Genomic DNA, 18,201 nt, shown 5'->3' with positions numbered 1-18,201 from the left:
GGATGAGGGATCCATATATAGATGTCTGCAAGGGAGATGAGTCAGCTTTTGATTTGATTAGTGTCTTCCCTCTGATAGTTCTTGATTCCACTTGGAGATTGATGATCTCTTACTCATCCCTGGTCGAATTCAGAGAGGCAAGTGTCACAGGAGAAGTTTCTGGAAGATTCCATGCTTCTCCACCTTGCGGATTGACCTTACCATTTGTCTCTTCTCGCCCATCGCACCCCATAGAAGGGATTTTTGAAATGCAACACACCTACTGTGTGTATTTAGGTGGGATGCAATGCACTTTTCCTATGGAGCAGGTGAAATGGTCCAGTTTTGACCAGTTCTGAGTAGTTTTTCATGGAGAACTTCTGGGAGAAGCTGTAATCAATTGACCTTGTTCTTTTAGGGGTTGGAACAACACCTTTAGGGACTTAGGAGCCCTTGGTTTATGGAAATTTTATGCTTGGGGTTGTAGTACCCAAAAATTCCTATAACAGTTGCCCCCTAAAGCATGAGGTTGTTAATATTTTTGATGTCGGGTGAAATGCTTTATCATGAGGATCCAAAGTTCTTTCAAGCTAGAAGGAGACCTGTAATAAGATACAATACAATAAATTATCTTCATAATATTTTCATGATCTAGCTGAGGCGAGCATTCCCATGCTCAGCTTTATAAATTCATTTTCATGTACATAGGACAGACAATCATTTGAGTGTAGACTGATGATTCTGGTAGAGCTATCATCCCTTAGATTGGATGATTATTTTTGCAGAAATGATGTACATTTGATGTCTTTATTTTCCTGAATATATATTATAGCCCGGATGGATGAAACTAGATCCGGGGTCTTCAATCTCGTTCGATATTCACTCAAAGTACAAGTCGATCCATGTGAGAGATGTTCTGGAGTTGAACATGGAAAGACATCGCCTGATTACCAGCCAATGATGTAAGCTGTTAACAGGCGCGATAGGAATCACCAATAATGATAATGATCCTCAAGTAATGTAGTACAATTCACGTGGTGTGAATAAGGGACTTGGCTTCGAACACCACGCAAAATCTTTCGGTCGAAATCCATTGATGTAAACCTGTCGCCAGAAGTGAGAAACTTTCCATTGAGGCATGCAAGTTTCAAAGTACTGAAAGGGGTGTTCCTAGATCGACTTCTTGGATAATGAGTTGATGTCGGCAAGAAGCGATCCATCATAGGAGGGCCTTAATGAATCCCACATCGATGACACGGAACGGAGCAAATGATTTTAATGGAGGTGAAAACGATATGGTGATATAAGGTTCAGGGTGGCGGTCATGAAAGAATGGAGCGTAAATGTATTGCAGTGGGTGAGATACAGGTGGATTCTCTGAGTGACTTCTCTTGAACATTTCGACAACACTGACATGATGGATTGGTATCATTAACCCCAAATGTGGATGGTGTGACGTGACCATGGTGATGTGACCGGTGAATGAAACAACCCAACCCGACCTGGATGCAGAGTGAAAGTGTCATGTTCAAGAGCGACTTGCTACCAACAAAGTTTCTTCAAGTTTTCTTCCCAATTTTTTCCCCAGTCATTGCTGACCAGTACCTCTTTATTTTTGTCAAGCTTGAGGAGGATAACATAAGCTTGTTCTATAATTTTCCCTTCGGGTAAACCCATTGCTATGTTTTAATGAGCCTAGCGATAGTGAAACTCGTTCTTGTCTGTTATGGACAAGTTTGTCGCTATTAGTTTTTAACGATTTTAACGACAAAGATAACTTGGTCCTTTTCAATTTTAGAGATTCCGAAAAGGGACGTAAAGGAAATTCCAAAAATCCTTTTTCATCATCTAATCCCTTAGGTCCGAAAAAGAATAAAACAATACAGAAGGGATGAATTTTTGGTACTTTTAATGAGCCGAACAAAACAAGCACTCGATCTTTTTGTGTAATAATCCTTCAGGTCCAAAAAGATTAAAATCTAGAGGAGGGATAGCACTTCCGGTCACTTTAACGAGCTGGAGAGGCCAATGGCTTGGAAATATTTTCATGTTTTACGAGTCAGTTGAAAAGAGCTTAAAGGAGACTCGTCTTTGAGGAACGAGTGGTAAATTCGGGTAGCAGCTGATTCCAGGTAAGGTTTGGAATTTCCAAATCATGGCAGTGTTACAAGGATGGCTAATAGGATCACTCTTCGCAACTATTGCTCAAAAGGGGTAAACAATCGAGTGGAGGTGAATGATCGGCCAATAGTGGAGGTGATGATGAGAACATGACCAAGGCTTCAAAGGCTGAAGTGATACATTCATGATGGTTATTTACCAGAAATTGGTTCATTTTTTAATGAGCTTGAATGCTGGGAGAAACATTTTCTCATTGCTTATGTTTAATTTTTAACGAGCATGAAGTCCGCGTTAAAACTGCTCGATTAATCCAGTCGTATAATAAGAATGTCTCATATATAAAAACAACATTATTTCAAAGCTTTGCCCCACATCCTTTCTTTATGCAAGTTAGGAAACGACCAATCCTACGAGTTTAAAGGGTTAGAGGACCTACAAATTTAAAAAAATAAATGGTCGCTCTTCGCTTGCATGCCAAAAGGTTTGCATGCCCCTAGGTATAGAGACATAGAGTTTCAAGGTTACCCCGCAATTTCGCGGACAAAACATTTGTTTTTCCAAAAAAGGTCTACCTATTTTAGGTTACCAAAGGTTGTTCTATTTATACCACAAAAAAACACTTCTTCGGCAATGTCTACCGAAATAGACAAAGGCGAGTGGCGCAGACGCCTCCACTCACATAACTTTGACGAGGGAATCTTATTCCAGTCTAACCCCCTTTTCCTGGATGGACGGGAGTATTAGACTAGTCAGATATCCTTCGCGGAAACCTATGCTATACCTGAAGTTTTCCTCTCGAAGCAGACCAGGGTGCATGCCCCCTGGGTTTCAGTCGTGTCCCCTGAATCACTCGCGCTCATTAGGTGGATGAACTGGGGATTGATGAGACATTCCTTGCGTGAAAAGACCATTCAGGGATGGTATATGACTATTCGCTATGCGTGAACCAGGGAATGAAAGCTGGTCTACGAGCTTGACCATTCTTCCTTCGTGCGGAAAATACATTACTCTAAAGAGTGAGGAGACAATGGCTCCCATGCAATAAATATAGTCTCACCCAAGGAGTAGATTATAATCCAGGGGTCCTTGGACTACCATTACATTCATGTGAAAGATTTTCCGTATCAATGTTATGGGCACATTGGGAAGGATCCCTAACGGTCGACTGGTTCCTTTGTCAAAGCCTGTTAGATTTCTCATCTCAGGCAAAAGTGATGGCGAACCAAGTGCTTTCCAAGTAGTCGAGGAAAGGATACTCACAGAAGCCCCTTCACCTATGATGGTACTAGCCATAACCATTCTATATATTTGAGTAATGATTCGAAATGGTACACTAGCCGATAAACGGGGTCTGCCGAGTTGATTCCAGTTGAAGGAAACAACTAGGTTGCTTAGAGGTGGGACCGAATAGACGACTGGGTACGACTCTGAAGAACTTCCTTCCTGTGGTAAAGGAATGGGTAAGTTTCCCCCATGTTCTTCGGAGTCTGTGCTTACAAAAAGAACTTGGACAGTGTCATCCTTCTTCTCTTCGATGAGTGTATCATCTGAAGGCAAGACTGGGTCAAATGCCGCCTCGACCTTTTGACTTTCATCTGGCATGGATTCAGATTGTTTTTCTTCAGTGATAGATACTTTGGTTGACCACAAAGGCGTGTCAGCCGGATTTTCAACTAGTGACGAACTCGACAAGAGTTTTTTATATCCAGGAGGGAGCCGTAACGGTGAAATCGGACGGTTGTCCAAAACTCTTTTAGCCTCATCTAAGAAGGGACAACGGTGAACGGCGTGGTCGCCTTCACACGGTTTACAAGGAAATTTGCATTTTCCTTTTTGTCCAGGGACTTTACTTTCACTAGTTGACAGTGTATTTTCAACATGATCATCAGAGGTTGACAACACCGGGTTGTGCAAATGAGGAGACCAGTCCCTCAAGATCCGAGGGATGCAAGGACAATCTCTATGATAGTGGTCTCCTTTGCAAATGACACATGGCAATTTAGGCTTGGTCAGTGCAGTGTGTGGATTTTCGCTAGACGATGCTTGGTTGCCACTTTTTGCCTTTGGCTCCTTCTTCTTCTTCTTCTCTTTCTTCCTCTTTTCCTTCTTCTTCTCAGGAACTTGATTCTTGGCTTTACCAGATTCATCAAGCGAAGAGGAAGGAGGAGAGGAAGAATTGGACGAAGTAGAGGGTTGGGGGTAACCTCGGTATCGTTTAGTTGCTGACTTGATTGTTCAGGAATCACGGTGTTCTGAACAACGGAGGTTGAGAAAAGCCATACGAGCAAGCCTATTGTCAATCCTGGAAGCGACAATGTGGCCATATGGGGCGCACCAACATCTCCCCAAGAGGAGAAGGGACTAGGATTTCCTCCAAGGGGAACTCCTTGGTTGGTGGACTCCATTTTTCTTCAACCTAAGACCAACGTAGGAAAGGTGATAATTAATCCGTTTAAAATAAATTTTAGACGCTTTGACACAACTTGTTTTTTCGATTTTAAAGTGTTGAGAAAAAACAAAAGATGACTCTAGTCGCCTTCAATTTTTAATGAGCCTGAAGTGAAAAGTGCTCAGATGGACCTTTTTCGTTAAGGAGTCTGAAAAGGAACTAAAGGGACTGCTCTGGAAATCTAGGCAGAGGGATTACCAAATCAATCGCAAAACTGCAGAATACTTTTTACGGTACGACAATCAATCTTCCCGAATGCTGTGTTCAGTGCATTGTGATCGATAGGACAACAGACACGACTTCCTATGGATAAAGGATTAAGCCTATTGTGGTCTCCCAAAATATACTCAACGGTACATGGGAGCACAAGTCCGTACTGGCACTTATCATCTCAAAGTGGAGGAATCACCCAACCAACAGTGAAAACAACAGTTACCAGGCTTTACGACGTCGGAATACGTCTCTAGCCTAGACTTCTAGTTGTTGTGCGTTAGGTTCCAAAGCGTTTTTAGATTCATTAAATTTATTTTATAGTTGATCTTTCTTAAGAAATTTTCCTTTCAGGTTCACTGCATGATGTAGATGTACAGTTCGTAAAATGCAATATAAGATGATAAATAGTCGTTTTATCTTCTTTGTGCAATGAAAATCCTAGCTACTAAGGAAAGAGAGACAATATTCTTTCAACAAAGAGCAAAGAGCACACACTATATGCACTGTCCTAAATCAAACCAATCAAACAGTCTAAATGCAAATGCACTTGCATGTATTTGTTTTCAGCCTTCTTAATATGTGAATGATGAAAAGAAAGCTAATGTGAAAATCTGAATTATTTTTCAAAGCGACGATTACTAATAAGTTTCTTTTCAAAATCAAAATGAAGACAATGACAACCCTTTGCGATTTGGAATTGAAAAATTGCTTTCGACACTAGAAAAACTACTAATTCAAATCAAATACAATAGTAACAGGGTAATCGACTATCAAGAGCAATCAGACTCTCTTCTATGACTGAAAACGACACTTGCGACACTTTCAAATCAAGAAACGACAGTACAATTATGTTACTTCTTTGTAAAGGAGAACTGAAAATGACTCGAAAAATACATTAAAACATTTACAGTTCTTTGCACAATGGAGGCGGAATAATAGCAAGGAAAGGGGTTTCAAATATAGGTTTACTGACTACAGGCAGCAAAACTCTTGAATAGATCTGAAAAGAGTGAACACAGAAACCAAAATTTGGGAACAATGCCTAGTCTGATCAGCGCACTTGTAACACAGTGAAACTGAAATGCAACGCACCTACTACACTTAGGAAGTGCGCTGAATTTGAGATTCATAGAACAAACAGTGCGCTGGGCCAGGGACGAGACTTTGATTGGGTGCCAGGTCACAGTTTGCAGTTCAGTTCAGGGATTTTGGCTGAGCAAGTGGTAATCAGTAAATCAGTCACAGGGGTAGATCTAAGGAGGTTACTAGAGCCACCACAAGGGCAATTAGAGAGCTTGTAAATCAATTTTTTAAATCATAAACAAAACCCGAAGATTGACTGAAGCAACGTTGATCTACTTTGCACTTGCATAGCAAATGCAGTTCGAAGGCTAGTTGGCTTGACTTCAGGCTCCGTCTGTAAGTTTATAAAGTAAAAAAATGTAGATGAACAAACAATCTACTCGCTCCTCAGTGGAGTCGCCATTTTGTTACCGGGAATAGTGTCTATGCAGAACTGCTAATCCCATTAAGGCTGGTAGCTACCTTAGAAACAAACAAAGTAAAACTACTTTCATTTCCCTTTATGAAAGATAGATGAGAGAAGAATAAAAGATACCAACCTTTGTCTTGCGCTTGGTTCTTTATGTGATTCCTCTCTCTTCTGATAGTCCTTTGCTACTTGCTTTCTTGTATACACAGCTTCACAGAGTACCTGTAGAATCAAAGAAGCATAACACTATACAAGAACATAGATCTATTATCATAAACAATTTAGGATCGGATGTAAATTGACCATACAAATGCATAAAACATGAATCACACAAGAGTATGGAGGAAAACTTGAATAGCTTTATTGATAATCAAGAAAGAGCCAAGAGAGTTACAACCAATTGTTCTGACCCAGCATCATCCTCTCAGCAAGTAAGCCCTTCTTCACCTCATGAAAAGCTTAGATCACCCAACACTATGATGTTGCCTCAAGAAACCAACAACAAAAGATGCAAAATTACAGCCTCTGGATCTCTGGGATGAGGGATCCATATATAGATGTCTGCAAGGGAGATGAGTCAGCTTTTGATTTGATTAGTGTCTTCCCTCTGATAGTTCTTGATTCCACTTGGAGATTGATGATCTCTTACTCATCCTTGGTCGAATTCAGAGAGGCAAGTGTCACAAGAGAAGTTTCTGGAAGATTCCATGCTTCTCCACCTTGTGTATTGACCTTGCCATTTGTCTCTTCTCACCCATCGCACCCCATAGAAGGGATTTATGAAATTCAACGCACCTACTATGTGTATTTAGGTGGGATGCAACACACTTTTCCTATGGAGCAGGTGAAATGGTCCAGTTTTGAGCAGTTCTGAGTAGTTTTTCATGGAGAACTTATGGGAGAAGCTGTAATCAGTTGACCTTGTTTTTTTAGGGGTTGGAACAACACCTTTATGGACTTAGGAGCCCTTGGTTTATGGAAATTTTATGCTTGGGGTTGCAGTGCCCAAAAATGTATATAACACCCATTTAGCGAATCGTGCAACAACAACTACTGGATGCAGTGGTGCAGGAGGTAATCTGGCTTTGCAATCAAAAATATGATGAGCATGGAAAATTTTGACTGTAATTACGCAATCTTTGAATATAGTGGGCCAAAAGTAACTAGCACAAAAGATATTTTGTGTAGTAGTGTAACCAGATAGATGCCCCCCACAAGCACCTGAATGATAGTCATTCAATTTTTTTTTGGCCTCCTCATGCGTGAGGCACCTTCACAGAACTGTATCAACACCACGATGGTAAAGCTTATTGCCAATGATTAGGTAGTCTTTGGCTTGGTATCGAGTATGTCGCTGTTTAGAGTGAGAGGTGTTAGGCCTAAAAGTTTGGGTTTGGAGATAGATTAGTATATCCCCATACCACGGATCGTTTAATGATATCAGAAATAAAGTCTCATCCATGATTGATGCTTTGGATGTCAAATTGTTGGATGATGAGGGAAAGTCACAAAGTAACTTTGTGAAGACGAGAGATTTATTTGATTTGGATTTGGTGAATTCTAAATCAAACTCCTACAAAATGGCTATCCATTTGGAATATTTGCCCCCTAGTAATTGATGTGACAGAATGTAGGTTATAGGGTTGTAGTCTGACACAATGGTGGTTTTGCGAAAGAGATTATAGTGTCGAAATCTCTATACTACTTGAAAAACTGCTAAAGCCAACTTTTCAACATAAGAGTACTTGCTTTTTGTATCATTAAGGTTACAACTTAAATAATATATAGGATGTTCTTTTCCATTATCTTCTTGCATTAAAACCATGGCGATGGTTGTATCTGCAGTGGCGAGATACAAGTTAAAGTCTTTTTAATAGTCAGAAGCATACATTAATGATGCTTTTATCAAGGAATATTTTAAAGTATCAAAGGAAGCTTGTGGCACCTAATCCCAGTGGAAGGGTACTCCTTTTTTCAAAAGACGTGTATAACCTTTAGCGAGTTCAACATAATGTGGAATGGACCTCCTCAGAAAGTTAGCTTTCCCTTGGAATCTCTGAATCTAAAGAAAATTTGAAGGTGGAGGCATGTCAAGGATTGCCTGAACCTTAAATGGGTCGAGTCAAATTCCATCCTTAGAAACTATGAAACCAAGTAATCGGCCAGAACCAACAAAAAACACACACTTGTGTGGATTGAGTCGTATCTTGTAGTGTTGGCAATGTAGAAATATTAGACAGATTTCACTCAGAATCCACTGCATTTACAATATTTGATAAAAAATAAAAAACTGAAGGATGATTAAGGTCGCTTGAATAATCTTCATTGTTATCTTGAAGGTGGGAACGATGGTGGTAATCTTCCCACAACGTCTCTCCTATCATCATTGACTGGATGATTCCTTCGTCTGTAGAATGTATATGAGACCAAGGATTGGAAGAGGTGCCATACTCTAGAGACCTATCAATCAAAACACTCATTGAGTTCCGACTTGGGTTTGCTGCCCAGGCCCAGAAAATTGATTGCTACAAAGATTATATGGGGTTTGGGGGTAACATCTTGTGGTGATCCACACTATCTAAATGGTTAGAGTTCTTCTTAATCTTAGATGATGTAGAAGATATCATATGACAGGTTTCCACTGTGGCCACTTCCGCAAGTCTAGTTGGAGGCGAGAGGGCAAAAGTACCCATTAAGGAAGGGTCTTTCAGGAGACCTACTTTGACATTTTGGAGTGGTTGAGAACTTCCATGGATCAATGGAATGCTTCAAGTAGCTTGTGAAATGTTAGCAAAAAGGCTAGTTGGTCAACGATTGTAATTCCACCTTGGAAGGGAAATGCAATCTTTCTAAAGTATGTAGACACAACGGCAACCATAGCATAAATCCAGGGTCTTCCTAGTAAGATATTGTAACCAAGGTTTCCATCAAAGACCTCTACTTTGATCTCTACTGTCTTGCCACCCAGTTCAACTTGCAAGTTACTTAAAATCCCTTACGACATGTATTTTCTTCCATTGAATGCTTTTAATGTCGTTGATGATCATGACAAGGGTGGTGAACCTAAAGTTTTCCAGCAACTCATTGACATAATACATGTAGATGCCCCCTCGTCAATGATTGTTCGATGAACAGTTTTATTGAGGGATTTTACCTGTATAAGGAAAGCGAGTTGAGCTGGTAACTGAGGTGTATATACTTTATGGTTAAAGGCCACAATATTTGAATTTTCTGGATTTATCCCACCTATTGCTGATAACAAAGCCTGCTTTTGGGAGGGGAAATTTTGCAGTACTTCAAGTGTCGACATAGCGGATGGCGATTGAGCCAGATCCTCCACTATATTATAATTTTGTGTTGCTCGAGCATGAGGATTAAATGTAAATTTATGTACGACTCCCTTTGGCGGCTTTATAGTTAATTCAGGAATAATGGGTGGAACAACTTCTGGTGAAGTTGTTGTCAAACTACTAGGTTGACTTGTAGCCTGGTTGTTTGAAGATGTTAGATTCCCATAATATTTTTTCCTTATCGATATCAAAGCATCATTTTGTTGTTTTGAGATGGATAGCATAAGCGCTTGGGATGTGGAAGCATGATCGATAGCAACCAGATTAGTTTCTAGGTTCAGAAATGGATCAATCAACACTGCTAAGGTATTCGAAATCTTTAAAAATTTCACAATCTCAGCTTGATGTGGACAATATCTCGTCCAATGTTCCTTGTTACATATGTAACATGGAAAATGAGGTTTCTTTTGCCTAGTAGGGTTCTCCAAAGACTTTTCAGGAGTTAAATTCTCTTGTTTCTTCTTATTTTTTTTCTCTTTCTTCTTGCCCCTTGGTTGCTTTGGATTCTTGCCCTTCTCAGATGACACGACATTAATCTCCGAGGTAAGAGGTTTGTCATTTGCTTTTTGACTAGAAACTGCAAGGGATTTACTAGATGGAGCCTTTGCGGTTTGCGTGTTTGCAGCACTAATCATGCCTTCACTGGCGTGAGAGTCCCTATTCAATTTAGGAGGGGGAGGAACAGAAAATTATGGTCTAGGAGTGACAGGAATTTTGTCATTGAGCATGCTAGACTGAGTATAGATCAAGTCTAAATATTTGGCATGAGAAATGACTTGCTCTTCAGTGACAACTCTGCCTTTCTCCACGTCCTCAGTGATGGAAGGCAATAAGGACTTAATAAACCACTCAGCTAAAAGTTGATCAAGGACATACGTCTTTACCATTCGACGATGACGTCACCACTCATGAATATGATCAGATATGTGAGTGGACATGGTCTCTTTAAAGTTGTTAAGGAGTTCTGTTCCTGTTTCATACCTTATGGGTAACTAAAAGTGGGTTAGAAAAGTAGTGGCAAGGGCGCTGAAGTTATCGAACGAAGCTCTAGGAAATTCAACATACCATTTCGCTGCAGGACCAGTGAGTGTTCTTCGAAAAAGGTGAAGCCTAATCGAATCATCATTCAAGGTGTTAGATGAGCACCACAAATGAAAAGTCATTACGTGATTCGATGGATCTTCGCTTGGATTTCCATTGAATTTAGGAATATCAGAGGGAAGTTTATGAGGAATCGCTGGCCACCAAGGGGCGTATGCAATTGGATCATTCGTCAGTCGGTTCAAATTTGGTAATTCTAGAGTTGCCACAAAAGGCAAATATTGATTCAAGTTAGGTGAAGCATACCCAGGATAAGATGGAATCACTTGAGCAGTAGGTTTGTGCATACCAACATAATGTATCTAATGTTGGTAACTTTGATAAGGTTGTTGGACATAACGAGTATAGTGTGGTTGTTGATAACCATTTTGAAAATGCGGTTGCCCATTACCTACAAAGCCTTGTTTCTCAAGTCCTCGGTAGGTTTGATATTGACCAAGCCCAAATTGAGGTTGGGTTTGCTGGAATTGCGGTTGTTGGTATTGCACTAGCCATGGTTGTTGGACCATTTGTTGTTGCCCAATACTGGAATATTGACCAAGATGCGGAGTGATAATACCCATTTGAGCCTGAGTCATTCCAAGTAAGGAAACACTAACCTGAGGTTGTGATTGAGCCGTAGAGACAAGAGGCTGTTGTATTGCAACCTGAAAGACTGGAGGTTGAGACACAACAAGCAGTGCTTGTACTTGCAACATAGTCACAATAGCAGGTGTAGTGGGAATATTTGACACAGGTTGGATCGGTTGCATTGAATATACAACTCGTGGTTGTTGAGGCAGTATTGGTATCCAACCGCTGGATGTAATTCCAGTTTGATGTGATTTTTGTTATAAACTCTCATATGGTTGTTCTCCAGGAGGGAACAATGAAATATCATACTGTCTGCCATATGGAGGTAGTCCAGTTTTCAAAGGATATATCGGTCTTTGAAGATTGGTCTGCCCAAATTGATATTGGCCTGCAAGATCAATTTGCTGAGTTTCAGCATAAGAAATACTAGATGGGACTCCAGATGAATAAATAGGAGTAGACCATGTCATCGAAATAGTCCCTGAGTGGACTCCAGCTAGTGATTGATAACTAGCTGGGACAGATGGTATACCAACAAACATTGTAGGAATGGCATCAGGAAGTTCTATTGTAGCTATATCAAATGACATAGTCCTAGATGTTGATGGTTGCTCAAACATGTTTATTCTATCCAAAATATTTCCTAGCGATTCGACAGGAACTTGTGATGAAGGATGAATAAAAGAACCAACTTCAGGAGTAGAAGGATACAGATGAATCCCAGTTCCAAAATGTAACAGGATACCAGATGGAGGATCCTCTACTATCTCCTATATAACAATTAGTCTAGGTGGAAGAGGTAGACCATCAGGTCTGTAAAATATTTCTGGAGCCGAAGAAGGTATATATTTTGCAGTGATAGATACCAAAGGGGTGACACCTTCTGAATTCTAGAACTCAACTTCTAGATGTTCAGGTAAGTGAACTTCAGTCTCTGGATCAACTCTAGATGGAGCTGTTTCAGGTATAGAAGTGTCTACCGTTAAACTAGGATCAGTTCTAATGTACCAGAAATACCAGAAATGATCGGAGTAACTGTAGCCTATAATGATGTTGAAACAAAAGTTTCAAATAAACCAGATGAATTGGAATCAGTTAAACGAGACCGTTTTGCCTGGAATGGTTTCGTTTCTAGAGTCAAAGATAGTTGACTCACTAGTCTTTGCAAACGACAGGGTTTTGATTGACTTTCTTTCACAATTGCAGATTACTTGATCAACTCAAAATTAAGGGGAAAATAATGTTATTCCGGATTCAATAAATTTTAATGATGCTTTGACACAAATTTTCTTTTTCAATTTTTAAGAGTCGAGAAAAAGCTAATGATGACTCTAGTTCTCTTCGATTTTTAATGATCCTGAAGTGACAAGTGCTCAAATGGAACTTTTCTTTTAAAGAGTAAAAAAGGAATGAAAGTGACTACTCTGGAAATTTAGACAAAAGGATTACCAAAACAATCGCAAAATTGCAATATACACCTTGGTGATAAATTAAAGAGAAATTACCAAGGACTTATGTCTGGCAGTCAATCTTCCCGAATGCTATGTTCAGTGCGTTGCGATCGATAGGGAAACAAACACAGCTTCCTATGTGTTATAGACATTTTTGTGCCTTACAGCATTGAGCATGAAATGTCCATAATCTAAGGGATCCAAAGTCCCTAAAAGAGTTGTTCCTGCCCCTAAAGGAACAAGGTCAACCGATGACAGCTTCTCCCAGAAGTTCTCCACCAAAAACCACTCAGAAACAGTCAATTCAGGATCAATTCAGATGCTCTACTAGCTGCCTACGTTTCAATGCACCCCAGTACACTAGCTAGGTGCGTTGCAATGCACCTAAATGCACTACCAGGGTACGTTGAGCGAGAAATGCCAAATGGCAATGTCATTCCGCGAGGTGTACAGACACTGGAAGCTTCCAGAATCTTCCTCAATGACACTTGCCTCAATGAATTCGACCAGTGATGAGTAAGAGGCTCTCAGCCTCCAAGTGGAAACAAGAACTGACAGAGAGAAGCCACAAGTCAAAACATAAGCTGACTCATCCTCTCTACTTACATCTATATATGGATCCCTCATCCCAGAGATCAAGAGGCGGGAATTTTGTACTTTGTAGAGAATTGTTGTTGGTTTGAGATTGAGATTAGTACATTGGGTGATTTATGCTTTGTTGGAGGAGAGGAAGGGATTCCTTTGCTGGGAGGTAGATGCTGGATCAGGACTCACTTGATTGTATCTCCTCTTGGACTTTCTTATCATATCAATAAAACTATTTTAGTTTCTCCTATATGCTTGTATATCAATGATGCTTTGTTATATTTGCATATTTAGTTTATATCTGATCCTAAACTAGTTATGAATGTAAATCTATGTCTTTTGTGTAGTTTTCCTCTCTTGTGATCTTGCAGGAACTTGGTGAAGCTGGACCAGTGAAGGAGTAGGCAGCGGGAAGTGAACAAAGGAGAGAGTGATTGGATCGACAAAATAGCGGAAGACACTAGTTAGTTACATCCTTCTTCTCCATTTACATTTCATAAATAAGAATACGAAAATAGTTTTCCTTGTTTGTTGCTAAGGCACTATCACACCTTAGAGTGGGATAGGGGCATTCCGAATGGATACTTTTCCCAACAACACTATGGATAAAGGATATAAGATTATTGTGGTCTCCCAATATATATGCGACTGTACGGGGAGTACAAGTCCGTGCTAGCACTTATCATATCAAAGAGGAGGAATCATCCAACCTTTGATGAAAACGATAGTTACTAGTTTTTACGACGCCGGAACACGTCTCTAGCCTAGACCTCCAGATGTGTTGCGTTAGGTTCCAAAGCATTGTTAGGTTCATTGAGATTTATTTTAGAGTTGATCTTGTTTAAAGTTTTCCTTTCAATGTTTCACCGCATGATGTCGATTTGAAATTCCTAAAAATGCAATATACAATCATAAACAATCATTGTTTATTTTGATCAATGAAAATCCTAGCTACTAGGGAAAGAAAATTACGATTCTTTCAAACAAAGAGCAAAGAGCACACACTAATGCACTTTACTAAATCAATTTTTGCACACAAACTAAATGCCAATGCAAATGCATGTATTTTCTTTTGTTCCCCTTAATGTGAAAAATTCCAAAAAGGAAAACTAAGTGTAGCAAAGATCTGAAATATTTCTTTCAAAATGACATTTCGACAATTTCTTCTTCAAAATAGAAAGGAAGAGTAAACAAAAATTTTCAATTCCGAATAGAAAATGCTTTTGACACTTTGAGTAACAACAAATCAAATCAAATACATGAAAAAAATTTCAATCGACTATTCAGGGAAGGAAGACTCCATGACACTTCTCCTTTTTGACACAAAATGATAGTTACGACACTTTTTGTACCAAAGCGACAGATCGATTTAAGCAACTTTTTGACAAAGGATTGTAAATGATGGAAAAATACATAAAATAATTTTCTAATCCTAATCAATGGAGGCTGAACTATTTGATGCAAGTAGGCTTCAATAATGAGGTACTGTTCATAAGCAGCAAATCAACTGAACAGAACTAAAAACAAGGACAAAAACCCCAAATTTCAAGAATGGAAATAGGTTCAGTCATTCATCACACCTATGCTTCACAGAAATAGTGATGAATCGCACCTACTACACTCGGGAAGTGCGATGCATATTGGTTGATAGTGATAGACAGTGCGATGGGCCAGGGAGCACAATTGAAGTGGGTTTTAGCTCAAATATGCAGAGGATTTTAGTGAGTTAAGATGAGCTAGGATGGACAGTAAAGAGAAAAGCACAGAGGAATGATCTTGAGAGGTTACTGAGCTACCAAAAGGGCATCTAGAATGCTTGTAAGTCAAATGTTCAATTCATAAACTAAACCAGAGATTGATTGAAGCAACATTCATCTACTATGCAATTACAGAGCAAGAGTAGTTCAAAGGCTACCTAGCTAACTTTAGGCTCCATATATAGTTTATAAAACAAACAAAAACAAAAAACAAACATATTTTCGATCCCCAGTGGAGTCGCCATTTTGTTTCTCGGAAAACTAGTGTCTTTTCAATCGACTAGCCCTCTAAGTTTGGCAGCTACCTTAGAAACAACCATTTAAAGCAATTTGAGATTTCTTCTATATATAATAGATATGAGAAAGACAAAGGAACCAACCTGGATCTTCTACTCAACTCCTTGCTTGATCTCTCTCCCCCTTGACAGAGCTTGCAACTCCTCTCCATACTTATCCCACTTGGAGAGTACCTGTAGAAACATAGTAACAAAGAACCGTCAGAGCATCTTGATCTATTATATCATAATCATTACAGAATCAGAAATGTAATGAACATACAATGGCATTCACAAATAATAACATTCACAATTGCACAGTTATATGGAAGAAAACTCGAAGAACTTTATTAAATAGAAGGGAGAATTACAACCCAGTTGTCTGATCCAGCATCATCCTCCCAGCATGAAGCCCTCTTCACCTCATGAAATAACAAGATCACACCAACAATACAATGCTCTTTCTCAAATACAAACTATCAGCACTTCCTTGCAATTCACAAAATTCCAGCCACCAAATCTCTCAGATGAGGGATCCATTTATAGATGTGTGCAAGGGTGTGAGTCATCTCTAGGGTTTTGATTAGTGTCATTCCACTTGTTGCATTTGGTTCCACTTGGAGATTTCTTGGATCTCTTACTCATCCCTGAGTGAATTCAGAGAGGCAAGTGTCATAGGAGAAGTTTCTAAAAGATTCCCTGGGCATCCACTTAGCAAACTGTCTCGGACATTTGTCCATCCTCTCTCATCGCATCCTACAGAAGGCCCCATTAGTATACATTGCACCTGGATAGTGTAGAAGTCAGTATGCATCGTACCCTAACAGTGGAGAAGTGAGTATGGTCCAGTTTAGGCCAACTTTGGATGGTTTTTCAGGTGGAACTTTTGGGGAATGGTGTAGTCAGATGACCATGATCTTTTAGGGTATGAAACAACACTTTTAAGGGTTAAAGAGGCCTATTTTATCGACATATAATATTGGGGTTAAAGTGCTAAAATATGTCTATAACAGGGGGTGGGAGGGTGTGTTTCACTTCCAGACACCAGAAAATGTAGGAGATAATGTCTATAGACTTAGTATACTATCATACATGCACATTTACTTAGTGGGGAATGTATAAAATCTAAAACTCTATGAGCCTTGTATGCTATATCAGGAAGAGGAATAGGTTATACCCTATGTAGAGGATTTAACACTAGATGCTTAGGAAGAGTTGATAGAGGATACAATTTTGTAGAAGAGGTCCAAAAATACAATGCAAGGTTAACATGACCTTTGAAAAATTGAGCTGAAATAACAACTTCTAAGCAAGGCTAAGTGGTACTATGGGGAGAAGGTAGAGGAAAATTTTCCTCACATCACTCTATAAAAAGTTTTGGGGCCAAAAGCCACCCCAAATGGGGATGCATGATATGGATTGGATCAATATATTATTTTTATCTATCTGGATTATTTTAGGGTGCAAAATTTAGAGGAATAAGCATGCAAGTTCATTTTTATCGATGTCCTAGTTTGGAACATTTTAGGTAAAAAACTTTAGGATCCATTTTTGGGCTTGAAATGAATACTTTTGTCATACTAACCTTACTATGGAGATATATTTCATAATATACACAGTGATACCTTTCAAAAAACATAAGAATCACCTCAATTAGAACTTGTATGAGAAAGTTATGCATCCCCCGCCCCCTACCCTCCCCCTCCCCCCAAATTTGATTTATTGAAATTTATCACCATAATTTGAGGACCAAGGGAAAAATAGGAAAGAGGGAAAATGAGCCATCAGATTCCTAGATACATGGAGAAGATTTAGGGAGAGAAAAATATTAGTTCCAATAGTTGAAACCCCCATGAATTGAAATGATCTAGGTGGATGTTGGTGGCCACCCATATATCCCACTTGGACCCCCACAACTATCTCTTTCAGTTTTCTTTAGTTTCCTTAATTGTAGCACAATTTACTATTTTAATAGTTTTTTGGGTCTTGAACTTCCGGAGTTGTTTTGAGGGCCTAAATGACATTTTTTGGGAAAACCAAGAGCAGCATGGGTTGTCGACTGATGTTGCTCACTCAAAAGCTATATTCCTTAGATAGATCCTTCTAACAAGGTATTATGCGTGTCAAACATAGATCGTATGCCAAAGTTATGACCCCAGGAAGTTGATGTACCAATTTACCAAAACGGGGCCTACAGTTTGGCGTTTCATCTCCTAGGGTTAGGTTTTTGGTTTTTTATGGTTTTCCATTATTTCTCAACAATAAATTGGCCTTCAAGCCTCATTGTAACACAATTTAGAGGCATGTAGCCACCACATCTCTTCTCAGAGATAAGCTACCATCGCCCTAGTCAATTTATTTCTATTTTTGTTTGTAAGCATATTTCAGTATTTTACATTAATGAAACAAAGTATTATTTCTGCTACGTCTTTGTGTATATGGGTATTTCTATATTTTGTTGTGTTCCTGTTTAAATTTGGATCATGAAATGAAAAGAAATTCTAAAAGATCGGATATGAAAATTGAACATGAGTAATAAACTCCAAGCTACACTCTAGGAGTCTCACCTATCAATACTTCTAAAGAATCATGGGCCTTTCTCATCAAAAGGCCATTCCGTAATTTGAATCAATCAGGTAAATAATATCCCCTTATTTTTTCCATGATGATCATTATTTATGGGTTACCATCCCCCAAATTGAGCCATCCATGTGGGAATTGTGAAGAAGACTATAGAAGGGTCAAGTTGTAACTCATATTCAGGGTTGAATGTGTCTAAATTAACCCCTAATTGGCTATTGGGTTGTGTTATGACTGAGCCACTAGTAGGAAAAGAGGGTCTATTTTATTTGAGT

This window comes from Pinus tabuliformis, chromosome 9 (assembly GCF_031772625.1).
Source record: "Pinus tabuliformis cultivar Carrire ecotype Pingquan chromosome 9, CPIR1, whole genome shotgun sequence".
Lineage (NCBI taxonomy): Eukaryota > Viridiplantae > Streptophyta > Pinopsida > Pinales > Pinaceae > Pinus > Pinus tabuliformis.
Note: the sequence above shows the minus strand (reverse complement) of the source record.